Source organism: Chinchilla lanigera, unplaced genomic scaffold (assembly GCF_000276665.1).
Source record: "Chinchilla lanigera isolate Chin_1 unplaced genomic scaffold, ChiLan1.0 scaffold00004, whole genome shotgun sequence".
NCBI classification, from domain to species: domain Eukaryota; kingdom Metazoa; phylum Chordata; class Mammalia; order Rodentia; family Chinchillidae; genus Chinchilla; species Chinchilla lanigera.
The window spans coordinates 5,575,485-5,594,457 of NW_004955405.1; the positions used below are offsets into that span (position 1 = coordinate 5,575,485).

The 18,973-nt window shown below is 38.6% G+C and overlaps 1 protein-coding gene across 2 annotated transcripts in view; it reads left to right on the forward strand.

Annotated features, from left to right (window-relative positions):
* The window catches only part of Bmpr1b (bone morphogenetic protein receptor, type IB), a 376,760-nt gene that overhangs the window by 167,314 nt on the left and 190,473 nt on the right, over positions 1-18,973 (forward strand). For both annotated transcript variants that reach the window (XM_013517414.1, XM_013517415.1), the window contains exon 3: positions 7,688-7,746. The gene's annotated coding sequence lies outside the window, so the exon portion shown is untranslated. The remainder of the gene's footprint in view (positions 1-7,687; positions 7,747-18,973) is intronic.

An 18,973-nucleotide genomic window follows, 5' to 3' on the forward strand; every position in this document is an offset into this window, starting at 1 on the left:
TACATTTCTTGATTTGCATGTGTTGGGCCATCTTTGTATCCTGGGCATAAAACCTATTTGATCATAATATGTACTCTTTTTGATGATTGGTTTAATTCCATTTGCTAGAATTCTATTGAGGATTATTGCATCTCTGTTCATTAAAGAGGCTGGCATGTAGTTTTTATGTATGTATGTAGTCTTTGTGCAATTTTGGTATCAGAGTAATGCTAGCTTCCAGGAATGAGTATGATAGCTGTCCTTCCTTTTCAGTTTTATTGAAGAGCTTGAAGATTTTTGGCATCACATCTTCCCTAAAATTCTTGTAGAATTCAATGGTCAATCCAATGGGTTCACATACTAGGTCATAAAGTTTGCTTAAATAAATACAAAAGAATCAAAATAATCGCATATATATTATCTGATCATAGTTCAATGAAATTATAAGTCAGTGACAAGAGAAATCACAGAAATTATGTAAACACTTGGAGATTAAACAAAACACTCTTGAGTAATCAATGGGTAACAAGAAATCGAAGAAAAAATCAGACACATCCTAGAATCAGTCTGTAATGCCAGTACAACATAGCAGAACTTCTGGGACATGGTGGAAGCAGTTCTGAGAGGAATGTTTTTAGCTGTAATGCACTTCCATCCACTTACTCTATTGCATGTTTTTCTCCTTGGCAGGGTTCTCTCCTTCCTTTGTTTCCTTTGCTGATGATGTCTTCATTTTTTGGCTTTCTCCTCTGGGCCCTCTTCTGGCTTGCTCCATCCCCTTTCTGGACTTCATTTAGTAGCACTTGATGCTGCTGGCCCTTATTTGTATTCCAGAATGGGTGTCTCTGTCATGCACCAGATCATTTGATTTCTGCACATCTCCCTCCACTTGAAGTGTATGAAAAATATGGAGAATGTTTAACTTTCAGAGAATCTATTACCATAAAAGTCCCATTGCCATTAACTCCTCTCAAAATACTCACTTAAATACACTTATGCAGTTGTTCTTGCCCCTTCAGAGGCAGTTCTGGAAGTCCTTTCTCATGAATCATGGCAGCCTGGATTGGTGAACTCATTCAGATATTTACCTTTCACAGTCATTTTGACTTTGAGGAAGAGCCGGAAGTTGCACCATGTCAGATTGGGTGAATAAAGTGGATGAGGACACACTGTAATGGTTTTACAAGGCTACCTTTCATTGAATGGCACTGAACAGCACATTGTAAAGACACTCATGAAAGAGAGCTCCTAGACCTGCTCCAGAAAGCATTAAGAATGATGGGATAAGTGTGTTCAAAGTGATGGGAAGTATTTTGAAGAAGATTAATGGCAGTGTGTCTTTTACTGTAATTTAAAAACTTTAAACATTAACCATATGTGATGATCGTATCCCATAAACAGGAGTGCTTGCACTTGACATGGCCCATGACCCAGCTGAAAGTGCTCTTCCTGTACCCTCGCAGATTTGCTTTTCCTTCTGTGTTTCCTAATCAGTAAACTGTCCTCCTGTTCTCCCTGGTGCCAAGACCAGGAAACCTGAAACAACCCGTGGTTTCTTGACCATTCTCTATTTCCTGTACTCCGTTTTTAAACTCTGCCTATTCTGTCCTCCCAAAACTCGTGTGTGCACCGTTCTCAGCCAGAGCTGTTTAGAATGTCCTTCTTCTTACTGAGTCACCACAGCCACCTTCTAACTTGTCTTGCCTGCAACCATGTTTGCTCTCCTCTACGCTCTGTAGTCAAAGTGACTTTTCTGAAAGATTTGTATGTGTGGCACTGCAGTGCTTGACGTTTTTAATTGTGTGTCTGTCTTAGCTACTTTTCTCTCTTGCTAATTCAAAATACCTGATGCCCCAAATCAAGGATTTATTAATTAAGGTTTATTAATTAATTAAGGTTTATTTAGCTTATAGTTTGTGGAGGTTTCAGTCCATAATTGGCTGGCTCCAAGGCAGAGTGGCACATGGCAGAGGGCGACAGTTCAGGGCACCGGAAAACAGCAAAAGCAACAAGAGCGAAAGGGGGAGAGTGGCAGCAAGCAGCCTCTTTTCCTCCCTTACGTTGTATACAAACTCCCCACCCTCAGGCAGGTATAGCACTCATACCCATAATCCCAGCATTGGACCATAGATCAATCATAAACTTTAGAAGCTTGCACCCATGACTGCATGAGGCTTTGGGGGGACATCCAGACACAAACCATAACAATATCTTTCACCACATGTTTCATAATTAACTGCCAGGTGTCTTGAACCTAGCTGAAGGTCACATGGTAGTGTGGTGCACTGTGTTCCCTGCTGCTGCAGCTGAGTTCTCTGTCTCGTGTGCTCCTGTAGCACAGCACATGGATAGGGACTGTGATGTTTAACACCATGCATACTTCTCATAAGTAGTTAGAGTAGGGCTAGTAGGTCTACTGTAGAAATGCTGAATGAATTAATGAGAAACCAAATTCAGATCAATAAAACCTACATTGTACTTTGAAGGAACTCATTGCCTAGTGAGTTTTATGAGTTCACATAATATTAAATAAACTATCAGTAGACAGTTATGCTATGAGCTATTAAAACTCATGTTTTGCAAGTTGTAAGTGATTAAGTTGTAATATCTCAAGGACCTGTCTCTTGAAGTTATATAATGGGAGTACACAGAAATTATCAAGGTGTGCAGCCATGTTTCTTTGAAATGAGGCCTTATTTTGACAATTAAGATATTCAGAGTGCTTTAGTAAAGTTTTATTGACTCCTTAAAACTTCACCCTATCCTTTGTCAGCTTTATGAAGATGCAAAGTGAGAAGGATGTGTTAAATTTCTGGATATCCTCTTGGCTCGTGAAGAGGGCATGGGAACCATTGCTTATTTTTCTTTTCCATTCTGAAAGTACTGTAACAATTTCTATTATCCAGCGAGTTTCAGATAATTCTGACCTCTGACTATGCTTTAGAACTGATTCACTACTAGCTAATTTTAAAAAAATAGTCTTTTTCACCCTCAAAGACAATTTGAGAAGACATAATGCATTTTAAAGAAATTGGACCTATTATTTTATGAGCCACCAGATTTTAAACGCTATTGCACCATAATTTTGCTCATAATAATGGAGCAAATGGTGTTGAAAATAATTAGTGACTCCTCCTGACACTGAAAGTTGCAAATGACTGTGTAATGTGGACTTTTGCATTGCTGGAAATAGTGCTTGCTCTTATTAACTCCGTGATGGCTGGGACAGGATTTCTGCGATTGAGTTTCCAGTTGTGTCCTCAGGGCTCCGCAGTTCCAGAGTGAGGCAGTTGTGTAGGGAGCTGTGGGGAGAAGCAGAAGAAGAGGGGGGACAGGCTCTTAGGGAGCTCTGCAGCCCTGGTATCTCCCAGTCTTTAATCATATCAGCTGCTTTTTCTGTTACCTACTGGAGGATTCTAAAAAATCATCTTAGGGTAAAATATTTTGAAAGTCATTGGTTTACTTGATGTAGATACTCAAGGCAGTTACTTTATTAATAGTTGAGCAGATGCATAAAGACAGAAAACTGTAGTATTCCTTTCACTGGCTGCTCTTTCCCTGTGCTGTCTACAGTGACACCCTCAAAAACAGTGGGGCAGCTGGTGGATGTAAGTGTTGGGCAAGCACAGTGTCCTGTCCCTTCTGTTTTCCGTCAGACACTTTCAGTTCCCGCTGATGTTTCCATTGTCTGGTGAGTGAATCTGGGAACCGGGGCCTGACAGGGAGACGGTGTGAAGACCTTTAAGCTGCTAGGAGCCAGGGAAGGCTGACGATCATGGTGCTCACATCCCAGTCGTAGGGCTTCTGTGCCAGGGAGCCCAAGGCAGGCCAGAGTTTTATAGATCTTTTTGTAATAGTTTTATAGATTTTGGCCCAGAACTGTTTCAGATGAAAAGTAAATGCTTCGGGGTGTTGATCATAGCTCCAACTTCCTCTCCCATTCTTTTGGTGCCTTACTTCTCTCCCCTGACCCAAATGGGCTTCTCCCAGGTGCAAAATCCAGGTCGCTCCCATGGTAACCACACAAACAGAGCCCAGAGAAGCGCCTTTCACTGCAACTTAAGGAAGATGGGAGGAGCTACACTCGGGATACTCAGATCACACTGTGTACGGCGTGATGGGCTAGAGAGTAGCTCTGAGAGGTAGGCTGGAATAGGCTTTTCCCAGGAAAGAAGACTCTTAGGAAGGAGATATCGTTATTTTTCTTGACCTTGGATAACTGTATCTTTGGAAACACTCTAAAAATTTGCCAGTGTTGATTCAAAATGCTATTAAAAAAAAAAAACCCTTACTTTCAAAATGACATTTTTAAAGGGAAACTATAACTGTCACTTTGAAGGATGGGATTCTCTTCAGCAGAGCTAGTAAAAATATCCATGGCCATATGTGAAACAGGTTTAGGGCCATTTGTCATAAATAAATGAGTTTGTCAAATACATACACACACCCCTCTTTGCCTCAGAGGAAAAATTCCAGAGCCATAGATAAAGGAATATTGGCATTTTTACAACACAGCTCACAGATAAGTAGATTTTATATTAATATGCATATTAATAGGAGATAGTAGCTGAGGAACAGGGATTAATTATACGTGAAGGATGACAGGGTGGAGGATTTCGAGTTGCTGGGCCTGGTTAGCACTGAGGGTCTTGGCGGGAGGGTGATGAAGAAGATCATTTTATTCTGTCAGTGACTGACAGGGAGCATCACACTCCATGCTGACCTTGCGGCTCAAACCGGCACCATGACCTCAATGGCTTCATTTCTAATTTTGAAGGTGATTTCCATTCATGATAATTGTGTTTAGTCCCACCTGAAATAACTGCTGTGACCACTGGGGGTACTTTCTCTTCTTCAGTGCGAATGTGCATAGTATATATAAAAGATGTATATAAAATACATTTGTGTATAAAGTCTATGTACATTAAGATTGGAATGTTACGTGTATAGTTTGTAAACTGAATTTGTATTTTATTCGTTTAAAAATTCTTCATTGTGTGTCCACCATAATCTGGGGACTTTATTTCTCATTAAATACTCCTTCGATGGTGTGTAACGACTTCTAATGTTCTGTGTCAGAATTTGTTAAACCAGTTTCTTACTGTGTAATACTTGGTTTTTGCTATTGTAAATACTATTAAGTCAGTATTTTAAAAATCTTTTTAGTTCTTTTCTGATGACTTTCTGAAAAAAATTTCAAGAAATACCATTACATTGAGGATTATTAAAATATAATTGTATTGAAAGGGGGAAAATTAGGTGACCTTCAGCTTTTATAGAGCACAAAGAATAAGATATTCCGAGGCAGCCTGAGATGTAATTCTGGCCACTCTCTTTTCAGTAGCTCAGCGTGCCGGCCGGACTTTCCCTGGCTGAGATTTAATGTCATTAGGTACACCAAGGGCGCCAGTGTGCAACGGCTGCTTGCTGTGAGAGGTAGTGTCGCTGTGCACGGAGTCACCCTCTGCCCCGTTACTTCTCTCTGAACACTGTTGTCAGAGGTGTAGAGGCCTCCGCACGCCTGCTCCTCCTTGTGAAGTAGCATTTCGAGCCGACTTCCTTGCGGTTCCTGTGCCAGTGGTGCTAAACAACACTGCGCTGCACTGTGACCTCAGGAGCAGGGGACAGGGGAAGTTTCATGGAAAAGAAGATCCTTACACAAAGAAGAGGGGTTTCCGCCAGTGTTGGGACGGTCAACAGACTTCGCTTTTACTGGGTTTCACACTCTGGGTAGTATGTGGCTCTTCCGGATGCGCCTGCAGTAGCTGATACCTGTGTGGAGAAAGAGAGCTCATGATTCCCTTCCCATGTCCTTCCTGCCTCCGTTGTCGCTCTCTGCATCTCCGTGTGTGTACACACATGTGCACAGACATGTGTACTTTTCAGGCGTGTGATTTGGTTCATTGCAGTCATTTTTAACATCTCCAGTATTTAGACAAGTGTTTAATCTTCCCATGAAATACTGCAGAGTCTGCCCTATGAGATCATTGCTTTCTCTTTAGTGCTAAGTCATGGCAAATTAGCATCTTTTTTAGGTTGATTTTGTAGAGTGTTAAATGCTGTTTAGGTTTCTCTAAGATATGAAGCCATTTATTTTCCTCCTAATCGCTTAAAATAGCATGAACTAATCAACTGGAGTTTTTCTCGTTTTTTATGAATTCACCAATTTACCTCTAACTCACGTGCATGTTTCTGCTTTTAGGTCAGTGGGAACTTTTCCCAGCCTTGTTTTCTTTTTTCCTCCCATTCCTAATTCCTCTGAGGAACAAATGGCAGCATAGTTGAGTGCTAGAAACTTGTTGCTGAAGGTGCTAACCTAAACATCAGGGCCAGGATACGACTGAGACTTAATAGACTAATTAATTTGTCTACTGCATCCTGGCCTGGGAATTACACAATGGGCTATACTTACAGAACTAAAGGCCTGGGACCCAGGGTAGAGAAAATGCAACTTTTATGTGCTTTTACACCAATGTGAAATTAATACTGAGTTCTTTTAGAAAATAGATTTTGAAAGTGGGGCCTTATTCTATCAGGTTTTTCTAAATATGATATTGTGAGATTCTGAGTGCCTTTTTGTTTTAGTTCTCTTATGTTTGGTGTTCTAAATAAAACCTTTACTTTATTTGATCCAAATATGGATATACTACTGAAGCACAGTTATATGGAATACCACATTTTTCTGTATTATCTACTCTAACATAATGTATCTTTATAATTTACAGAAAAAATATGAACTTGAAGCCTGGATGACATTTTGAAAAGCTTGTGTTATGAATGCTTTACGCTGGTGTTCATTCTTTTTTCAGTAAGATTAGCTCTGTTTCCTTGTATATTCCTTTTCTTGCTTCTGCATTTTAGTTTAAATGTATTTGGAGAGCAGTTAACATTTGGCTTCGACTGTATCCATAACACTGGAGAGAAGTGGAGCTGAATGAATTGGTTTGTACTGGCCTGCCAAATTTCATAGGATCTGGATCTTATGTACTCACAGAAGTACTAAGTAAACTCTATTCTGTTAGGGCTTTATTTCAAGTGAAGCTTTAACCTTTCAATAGCTTATGAGTCCGGAAGTGTTTGTTACCACCAGATGCATGTGAGTCTAGCCAGACACATTCCCAGGCATGGATGGCAAAGTGAGCGAGGCTAGCTAGCGTCTCTCAGTTCTTCCTGGTTCTGAAGTCCCAGAGGAGTACGATAGCATGTAAGACATGCAAAAATGAAAGAGTAAAGGGTGGAGAGTAACTGGTTGTGTGTGTGTGCGTATGTGTGTGTGTGTGTGTGTGTGTGTGTGTGTGTGTGTGTGTGTTGCAATGTATTAACCAGAATATTTAGGGAATAGCTTTTGGGTAGGTAATCGTAGAGTTCAGAGCTAAACCATGAGCTGGGAGGCTGTACATATATGCTGACCTCATTGAGTTATTGACAGTCACTTTGTCTAAAGGAATATGCAAGATTTCCAATGCTTCTCAGTTCAGGCATAATGCCTGAGACCTCGAAGATGCTCAGTGGGTCTTAGCAAGATTAACAGAATGGTAAATGTGGGTATATGACTGAAGGAGTGAATGTTTTTACTTTCTAAAGTTATTATGTTGTATCTAGTAGTGGAGTGATGTTTTGCTATCCATTTTATTGTGTTAAACTATAACAAGGGCCACATGCTATATTTTTTCCCCTGTAGTTATTTATTGTTTATTTTATGTTATAGGTCTCAAAGTTGCGAAGAGTGTGGATGTACTTGAAGTGGCTGTCTCTTATATAAATCAAGTAAGAAAAGACTGTTTTGTTTTTTTTTTTTGTCTTTTTGAGACAGGGTCTCCTTATGCAATTCAGGCTGGCCTTGAGTTCACTTTGTAGCCCAGGCTGATTTCGAACTTGCAATGACCCTCCTGAATCAGCCTCCCGAGTGCTGGGATTACAGGTGTGCACCACCATGCCCTGCCAGAAAAGACTGCTTTTATGAGAGCATTTTAAAATTTAAAAAATTTTCTTTTGTTACCGCATTTTATGCTACAAACATTAGCAGCATATTTATCTGGTTGGTATTCTAAATTAATATACATTTGTTGGGACAGTTTACCTCTTAGAAATGGAATCATTGATGTTAAAGGAAAAATCATAAAATGATTTGGTGTGTCAAGTTAGCTGAGGCAGTTTGCCAGATGTCTAACCACGTGACATGAAAGTGAGTTAAGGTGTTAAAGCAATAATTTGAATTCTGGGGGAGGGGGCCCCGGGGAAGACGTAGGGTTCCCAGGGAAGGCAAGAAGTCAGGTGGCATAAAGGCCAAACAGAATGAGTGATGCTGACGCTCTGTTTTCTGCCTTCAGTACTCATTTTAAAAAGAAAAGCTGATAAACAGGTATGTTTGCAGCCCCTTCACTTTGACAGGTTTGAAGGGAGATGGAATTCTGTTATCTCTGAACACTTGGTGTTTGAAAGACATTCCAAGATCAGTAGCTAGATAAACGGTTTCCAACTTAGGCTTTAAAATACTAATCTTGGCCTGTTTCTTCTTGTTTATACATTGAGAGCTGCAGTTCTAAAGACAGAAAAAAATGATTCCCGAACTGAGAATGAATTTGACTTTCAATAATGTTCATATGAAGCGTTGGTCAGAGTCCTTTACTACTTTCCTCACTCATTTTGTTTCATTTAAAGGATCATGATTAAATTCTTGGCATTCCTAGCTCATCTTCATCATTTTTGTGTGATATCCTGATATAATTTTTTTAACATTTCTCCATTTTTCCTTCTTTGCACACTGCAGACCATGTCATGAGCAGAATGGTCCTGTGATCCTGTCACTTCTGAACACTTTCCATACTGTAACCCTGAGCCTGCGCGAAGGGCTACGCTCAGGGGAACATGCACAGATTCATCAAGGACTTGCTGCCATGCTCACCAGGCCACTGACTTTTCTGTTCCCACACTGAGAGCCTATGCATTTTTATAATTTCTGAACATATGTGCTCACTTACCTCATTGTTGATCTGTTTCTATATATTCACTTGGCTGCCTCTTCCCCCTTTTTTGTGACAAGTCTTGCTATGTAGTTCAGGCTGACCTTAAACTCACTATGTACTCCAGGCTGTCCTCAAGCTTGCTGCAGTCCTCTTGCCTCAGCTTCCCAAGTGCTAGGATTACATATCCCATGTTTCTTTAATGCCATTCCTACCTCCTGTTTGCCTCATACGTCTCTTTAAAGAAAATGTTTCTTTCTCTGGGAGTGTCTTTCTGGCAGAGTTAGGTGCTTCTCTCAGTCCTCCCATAATGCCTGGATACAGCTCCATTTTCCTTCTTGGAAGGCACTTTACAATCCTTATTTACACATCTCTCTCACAGCGTCTTCAGGCCTTTTATAGACAGACCTGGCCTTCTGCTTTTCTTTTTTTTTTTTTTTTTTTTTTGGCTTTTCTTAATCCCCAGCCCACAGCATGGTAACCGGTGGGGAATTAATTGTCATTCACTGAATGAATAAACTTTCTGCCTTCTGTGTATAGCACCACAGTTTACAATGTGGAAGAAGAATTATAAGAATATGATTTAGTTTTGTTTTCAATATGTGGTTTCATTTGGTATATGAGGCTTAAATGGAATAGTTAGGGACCATAAGATATAGGATAGTACACAAATGAATTATTTACATTTAATATTAGTTGTGTATTCATACACACTCATGTCTGTACACACACACACATGCTGTGGGTGAAGGGAAATTTAAGTAATCAGACTGGCTATCAGGACGAGGTAGGAGTTCACACTTAGTGGGCATGGTGCACACAGCTGTGATCCCAATGCTGTGAAAGGCTGAGGGAGGAAGATTGAAATTTTGAGCCCAGCCTAAAAAATTTGCAGATTTAGCAACACCCTGTCTCAAACTAAGAGAAGGGGCTAGGGATGTAGGTCAGTGTGAAGGTCCTGAGTTCAATCTTCAGTACCACTTGCAAAACAAAATAAAACAAAACTTGGGCTGGGGGAGGGAGCTGAGGATTGGCTGTGGCCCTGTGGGCAGAGATACAAAAAAAGTTGTGACACTTGATTGATGAGTCTTTCTATGCAGGTTTTGTCTATCTTATTTTTAGTAAATCTTCAGTATTCTCTGTAGTTTTATTTAAAAAAGGAAATCAGTCATTTCAGTTTGTAAAGGACCAAATCAGAATGAAGATTGATGTGGATACTGGTTATGTGTCAGAAAGAGATTAATCCAGATGCAGTGATAAAAAGTTAAATAGCAAAGGCAAATGGCATGTAGGGAGTGGAATGATTGACGATTAGAAGACTTATGTGACATATAGATTTCTCTTTGGCTGAGTTTCAAACCATAGTTTTGAACAATATTTATTGAGATGAACAATGCTATGGCTAGAACATTGTTCATGGTATGGAGAAAATTAAGAGAAAACAGGAAATAAAAACATACAAACAAAAAAATCCAGATTCATTGGGTTTTTGAAGAGTGATCTGAACAGAATCAAATATGGATGTGGGAAGGAGGCAGAACCATCTCCCTCAGAATCCAAAAAGGGGAGCAGGTGGCAGTCAGAAACCTTGCAACTGAGCATGGAAGTCTACCAGGGCGGAAGTAGATGGCTACAAGATGCAGTTATGAAGCTCTTACTTGCACATTTGTTCCCCAAGAGCACTGGGCTGATTTAATTAGGTATACATGAGACAAAGAAAATTATGGAACTCGTAACTGTGTTGTTCCCACTGGGTTCTGAGGTCCTTGGCTACTTATCTCCTCTCCACTTGTCACAGTTTTTCTTGTGTGCGTTTGATGTAGATAAATTAATGTACAGCCTTTCTCCTTATGCAGTAACTCAGTACCATGAGTTAAAATGAGAACAGTAAACTTTTCACAAGTTTAACATTTTTTGATAATATGGCAATGTGTGTGTTTGTGAGATGTCATTAGGTTGTTAACTTTAGACAATTTAAAGTCTATAGTTTTGAAAGTAGGCCTGAGAGTATATTGTATGTACATATTTGGAAATTTTTCTAGGCTAACATAGTGTACTGGTTTGTGCTTAATTTTGTCATTTGTAAAATTCATAAACTTCGTTGAGGACCGGTCCAAAGCAGACCAAGAGGTAACCTTTGATTTCTCTCTGTAGCTTTCTTATTTTCTGTTAAACTCTTCCAAGAAACAACCAAGTAGAGGTTGCGTGTTACTAATACATCTCAATATTATGTAGCAGAAAACCTCACTTGTTATTTTGTAGTTTTTAGGGATAGTGGTTTCATTATCTCATTTTCATGATTTGAAATTTCTCTCTAGATATTACCTAGGAAAATGGCCTTTTTCAGTGTGACATATTTAAAACAAAAGCCGTTCTATGACACCTTTACCAAAATTGAAGGAAACCAGCATTCATGAAATTACCTAGTGGGCTTCAGCAGTACTCAAATTAAGTCACTGTGGTCAGTTCTTTTACTGAATTGTTTTGAATTCACTTCTTTTACAAGTTGATCTCCTATCCCCCTTCCCCACCCACGTACACTTTTCTCTTTTGTCTAGGAACTAGGTCAGAAATACTAATGCCTTTGGGGGTTATTATGCTGTGAAAAATCAAACATTTGTGAAATAAACAAATTGTCAGAATACAGTGAGACACTGAGCCTGGTTAGTCATTTTTGTCACCTGACTTATTACACATTGTGGCCTTTGCAGTTTTGCGTGTGGGATATTCATCAGGTCCTAGTTCTTGGAGATAAAAATTTCTGTAGTCTTGCCAGAGCTTTAAGTTGTTGAGCATTTACTTATATCTCTATTTCAATTGTTGAACACGTGAGATAGTGCTTGCTGAGTTGTATATTACATATACAGCCGTGTTCGTGTTAGGCCACAGGATTGCTCATTAAGATGTACACATCCTTCAGTTTGTTGTGTCTGTCTTATTCCCAGCTATGCATGAAGGGCACTTTAACTGCACTCTGTTTGTTTCTCTCCCTCGTGCTGAGTTGCGTGTAGTGAGCTCCATTCATTCTGCTGCTGATCTTTCAAATTCAGTTCTAAGGTTCATTCTTAACATTTCTCTTCAAGGCTTCTACCTGTGAATGGCTGAATTTGGGTGCAGACATTTAAATGATTTCCCTGCTTCCAGTTTTTTCAATCCATTTCAGAAAAATTGCTCTAAATTTTGAAGTAAATGGCAGTAGGTAAATTGTATGGATTGCAGTTAAAGCTTATTCATTGATTAGAAATGTGTTCTCAGAGGTGGACAGTCAGATACTTCATTTGGATGTTGGGAGTTTTAATTATGAGTCTACATTTTATTTTTCCTGTTCGGTAAAAACTCTTACAAAATTCTGGTTCTTTGCCCATGCACCTTTTACACTGTAGTTGTAAAGCCTGCGCATTGGCTCTTCTATAGGTGATTTTTGAAACGATTTTTTTTGTGGGGGGTACCGGGAATCAAACTCAGGGCCTTGCACTTTCCAGGCAGGCGCTTGTGTTGCTGAGCTGTATTCTGGCCCCTTCTATAGGTGATTTTTAAAAAAGTACTGATTACTTTTGAGTGAATAAACAATAATTAAAAATAAAGTTAAAATTAATATTTTCTTTATAGAAATTTCCCATTTTTATTTGTAAAGTAAAGATAGACACTTAAGGAGAAAAAATTATAATGAAAGGTGAGCAGGTAGCATGGGCAATATAAATAAAAGAAAATTAGCATTTTGTGGGACTTCGTCATATATATTAATGGGATTGTTGAATTGAAAATGACTCATTTGGGGGGCTTATTTTAAATAGGTGAGTTCCATATTTTAAAGATGTAAAGTGTAAATCTAATTTCAGCTTACCGCTTTTTTCACCAAGGTCTTTTACTTCAGTTGTTGATGCTGGAGAGTATGTAGTGAGAACGTTCCCTTCTTTTGTTCTGCGGCTCTAACATCACTGTCCTTTTCCAACAGGTGTCCTCCCAGCTGTGTCCAGGGTTTGCAATGGTTGATAACTTGTTTCCACACTTACCTGGTACTGTGGTTCTCTGTAAAAGGAGTGATTTGATTACACAGTCCCTGGCACAGGCAAAAGCGCAGAGGACAGACAAGTGGAGTCTAACCCGAGGTTTACCTGCATGTTCTTGCTGTGGAAGGAGGAAGTGGGAGGGCTCAGATTGTTCTGTGTGTAGGACTAGTGCTGAGGAGTAGATTTCTGTTTTAATCTTACGTATTTGGGCATGTATATTTACATTGTGGCACAGGAGAATTTACATGGGGTCACAATCACTATTTTCACAGCTCTCTGCAGATACAATGAAACACAGTTTGAATTCTCAAAAAAAATTTAGAGCTCTGTAGTCTATTACAATGGAGAAAAAGTTTTTTATATTTTACTTCTGTGACAAAGAAATAAACAATGTCTAATGCCTTTTCTATCTCTTAAGATTGTATGGTTATTGATCATAAATGACTGGGAACAGATACAAAATTTTATGTATCATATTTTTGTCAAGAAAATAAAGCAAACTTTGAATTGCTATATATTTATATGTTTCATGCTGCTGAGATTAAACCATTATTTACTTGTTATTAATCAACCAAACAAAATTCAGTAGGCAGTAAATTAAAGCAGTTTCTCATACTAATAAGAAGGATTTGCTCTCAGCTGTAAATGATCATAGTTGAATGATTTGCAGACTGTAGTTCTGTAGTTAACCATGGTAGTGGATACTATACTTAAATGCCATTTTATAAGCTGATACAAGATTTAATTGTTTCTGTCGCTTCATGGCATGCCGTTACTAAATTTAATTCTTCTTTTGTAGTACAATCCCAAATAAAAACATGTTCAGAAGTGTTGCCTTAGAGTTGCAGGAATAGAGTATATTCAGGAAAAAACAAACAACAACAACAACAAAACATGGTTTTTATCTTAGTTACTTTTATTGTTGCTGAGACAAAATACCTGACACCCACAAGTTAAAGGAGGAAAGGTTTATTTTGCTCATAGTTTGTAGAGGTTTCATATTCTAGTTGGCTGGCTCCAAAGCAGGCTATCATGGCACAGGGGCGTTAGAGAGGAGAAATGGTCCATGATGTGGCAGGCAGGAAGCAACAAAGTAAGCCTCCCTTTTCCTTTTATAGCATTCAAGCTACAAGCCTTTTTGGATGGAGCCACCAACACTCAGGGTGAACCTTCCCATTATCCATATGCAGGACTATGCTTAGTACCACACCCCTCTTAATCCCAGTAACACACCTATGATCCAGCCACCTCCCAAATGAACCATCTATGAGCAGAAGAGGCTTTGGGGGGCCATCCAGATATAAGCCATAATATTCTGCCCTTGATCCCCAAAAGACTCATGTGCATTTCCTGATGCAAAATGCATTTAGTCCATCTCTAAGAGTTGCTGAAGTCCTAGCAGTTTCAGCATCACTGAAAAGTTCAAGTCCAAATTTTTCTCTGAAATTTAAGGCAAGCTCTTACCTGTGAGCCCCTGTACACACAAAAAGAAAGTTAGACACTTCCAACATATAATAGCACAAGATAAGCATTTCAATTCCAAAAGGTACAAAGAGGGGATAGAAAGGAACAGGACGAAAGCAAGTCCAAAATCCAGCAAGGCAAACATTAAGTCTTGGAGGTCCGTGTCTAGCATCCAGTGCAGTCACAGCAAGATGTGAACTCAGAAGGGCTTGGGTAGTTCTGCTTCTACAGCACTACTGGTGGTTACAGCTCTTCTAGCTTCTCTCTTGAGTTGGCTTTGTTCACTTATTTTAGCCTTCCTCAAATCCTCCACATTCCTGGCTTCTACACCCTTCTGGGGTCCCCGCTGCAACTTTGGCTTCACATTCTGTGCCCTCTCAGGAGCACATTCCTTGGCCTCCCAGGCCTTCTTCTGAAATTTGAGTGGAATTGTTCCTGACTTCATAACTTTTACATTCTGTGTGCACCTAAAACCAGGACCACATGGACAACACAAAGGTCTGGTGTTAGCTGGAACAGTAGCCAGATCTCCTTGTCTCTGAAAATTCATTTATATGTAATTTATTTCAAATTTGATCCAGTGGGTATAAGAGTTGAGTGGCTGGATTGTTGAGCACTATAAACCAAGTCCTGAGGAACAAATTCTCTAGGCTGCTGCCATTCTGGAACAAGGTGCTATGGGCAAAGTCTTCTCAAAGCAAAGTCTTCCACCTTTGTAATTTTGAGGCTGCTAAGGATAGAGTCCTGCTGGTTCTTGTGATGTCCTCAGGCCATCTTTTCTATTTTTCTGTTTCTTCTCTGCAGCTAGGCTTTACTCTGCTCCTTCTTTGGAGGCTGTACCTTTACCAGAGCTTCCTTTGTGGCCAAACTCAGAACAGTTTAAATCATTGTACTGGGCTCTTTGCTCTTGACTGTCAACACAGATCTGGCTAAAAGCCCCCACAGGAGCCATGGTACTGCCTTTACATTAGACTGCCTTTAAATTCTTGTGACAGATGAATTAGTCCACTGCCCTTAATCTAAGTTTTAGGCAACATCTCTGGATGCAAGCAAAATGCAGACAATTTTTGTGACAGAACGTAATACACATGATCTGTAGTCCAAAAATCAATGCAGTGCTTGTTCCTAACTGAAACCTCTTGAGCTTGGTCTTTGCCAGATGCATTTCTATCAGCATTTTGGTCTTTTGGACTTTGAACAGAATCTCCCATCAAGCTTTGCTTATAGCATTCTAGGGTTGCTTCTTCAGCCAGCATCTCTAAACCTTTCCACTCTTCCCACAAGCCAGTTCCAAAGGCTCCTGAACCACAAGGCCAGATGGTATCACAGCAGTGACCCCACTCTTGGTACCAAAATCTGTCTTCTTTGCAACATTGCAGATATGTTTGCATTTATGAATAGAACAAAACTGATTAAGACCTAGGGAACTACCTGATCCTTTCTCTGCTTATGTATACATACAATATCACATATGTATATATTGTAGAAATGTTGTTATTAATGATCTACAGGCATTGTCATACGCTGTCATCAACCTTCCAAAATCTGAAAAAACATTTCTGGTCCCCAAGCATTTTTGATAAGAGATATTTTTCCTCTGTATTCAGTGCAGAATGGTGGTAAATGAGCTGCCTTTGGAATCAGTTGGCCTGATATGAAGTCTTGCTCTTCCACTCTCTGTGTGACATTGGGTGGGTTGTGTAACATATCCATTCTTCTGTGCCTTCACCTGAATGAGGCTAAGAATAGCTCTTAATGTATAGGTTTCCATGAAGGGTAAATGAATTAGTGTGTGTACCACGCTTAGAAAAGTGCTCAGTATACAGCAAATGAAATGTAGCTATGATCATTTTGATGCTTGGTGTTCCCATACCTGATGATTACAGGTTGGATACCACTGTTGCAGGAAAGTGAGACACTGTGTAGCACTTTCCCCCATTCTCTTCATTTTAAAGTTAAGGAAATGGAAATGAAATTTATTCAAGATTATACAACTAGTTCGGACAAATTTTGTGCTAAAATTTACACCTTTTTTCAATGTGCCAAATCTGTTCTGTTTTTAATCTCAAAAATTTCCAGTAATTTTAACAGCTATAATTTACACACTGTTCAAAATTTTTTATTATAATCTAGAAATTAACATAGTTAAAGTATTGCAAATATATATAGTAGAAAATATTTAATAGTCATATATTTTAAGTCATTTAAAAATTCTCACTTGAACATGGTTTTATGTTTCTATGTGTTGTTATAAAAGAACCTCAAGTTAGGAAACCAGACTCCTCTTCTACATTGGCTTCTGACCTGGGATAAAACTATTTAGTATTATGTATAGTAAATAATATTAGCAGTTTTTAAATACATAGGTGTAAGCTCTTGCTAATGTGTATTTTTCATTTCTTTGGAGATGCTTCAACTCATTATGCTTACTATGGAGACATGTAACTACAGAAAAATGCTTTTGTTTAGATGACTTTCTATGGGCCTTGTATGGGCCTGAAGATGTACATTCAGTTTTTGTAAAACTCTTTGTTCACAGTAGAGTGTCAGACAGTGAGATGATGTTTGTGTTTTGGGGGAGTTGCAGGGGTCAGAAAGCTTACTAAAGGCAGAGCTATAGAGAAGATCTAACTTGCCTTTGGTGATTTTTTTAATGAACTTCCTCCCTTATTGTATGCTGACATAATGTTTATAGTGCAACCTGTGTACCTCCATTGACTGGAAAGGCTGAATGGCTTGGCTGTCCAGACATGGAAAAGACTTCAGCCTTTTTCCGTGACATCATTATTCTCATAGACTTGAGAATATGAACAGCAGCTGTGCACTTTCATGAGTTTTACATTATGAACCGTAACATTTTTCAGCTCTGTAATTACAATAGGACACCTTGATGATTAACAAATAAAGCCAGATTCTGAGCTGCAAAACTGTTAACAGATCCAGTAATGACATGGGCCCTATGTATAGAACATTTCAGAACATAATGGGGGAAATGGGACAGTCAGCACACTGGCTAACAGGTTTTTCTTTACTGTCTTATTGAGTGTAACTTCATAGAATCAAGATAGAATTACAGTTTGTATCAGTGTCTTAAAATGACCTAATTTAAATTGAATTTTGTTTTGAAGCTTTGGGCAGATTTTCTGACATATAGATGTTCCATCTTCCATTATAAAGTAGAAAAACAAGAGTTGTCCTTTGAATATATATAATTAAAGTACTAATGCTTGCCATAAAAGTAATAATCTGATGATGAAAGAAATCTTCATTCAACATCCATAGGTTAACTAGAGAAGAGATACATCTACTTACAATCTGCATAAGAGTAAAGGCAAGTCTTTTAATAGATAAACTTATTTGACGCTAGACCTGGTTGTAAAGTGCTGTGATTTGCAGTACAAATGATATGTTGTCCATGTGTCTGTTTTCTCTGCCAAAAAATAGGTTAGTAATAAATGTAGAATGATGTCTTTTTTGTAATATTTAAAGTGATGTGGAATATTTTAAGCAGCAAGATCAAAATTCCTGAGATAGAAAAATTTTTAGACTATCTCTTATAGTTTCCTGTTCAATTATAAATCTAGTATACTGGAATACAATGATCTTACAAATCTTCATGTACAATCCTTGATAAAAGTAGCAAGTATTGTTGTAGAAGGTTAGTGAGTGTATTTGTGATATCTGAGTCTTTTGGCAATGAACTAATTCTTTAAAATTATTGTTAGCATTACTTTCTTTGAATGGGAATTACTGTACTTCTTGCACATACATCTGTGAATATAAAATATTTTTCTTTTCCATATTCTTCATTGAAAAGCAAAAGTAAATTACAGCTTTAAAATGTTAAATCTTGAGCTAGCTAAGGAACACTAAACTATCAATTTTGTCATGGTTTCTCTGCATTGCTTAATTTGAAGTGAAGGTGTTACGTGTGAGACATTTAACAGAACAAATTGGTCAGGAGAAAATACAACTTCTTTTAGAATGCACTGGATCAAATTTGAAATAAATTACATATAAATGAATTTTCAGTGGCAAGAATTGAACCTGCAGTACATATTGATATGAATAGCCTAATTTTTAGCCTCAGTTACTAGTTTATTCAGTTGTGAAAAAAAATTAGACAAAAACATTATTTTCAAATGCTGTATTTTAAATTTAGCACTCGTGGTTTATTCTCATGATGTTCACAAGGGCAAATTCAGGGGTTGGACCTGATATTAGAAGAAGAGGTGTGCATTCTCGATCTGTGTATCTTTATGATTAAATTTAGGTAGATTATTATTGCTGAAAAATTAGACATTTAATCATATCTAGCCTGTGTAAATCTGGAATGAACTTCCAAATACACCCTTTCAGTGAATCGCAGCTATATCTATTAGGTGGAATTAACACCATTTACATGGTTACCTCATAGTGAACATAGATTTTAAAACCTGGATTAAGTGAGAGATTTGGTAGTGCAAGTTTGGCAGTGCAAGTATTGGTGTTGGAATAAGCATTCGGCTCACAGACCCACTCCCACGAGCTCTGTAGAGGCTGTCATTTGTGTGCACT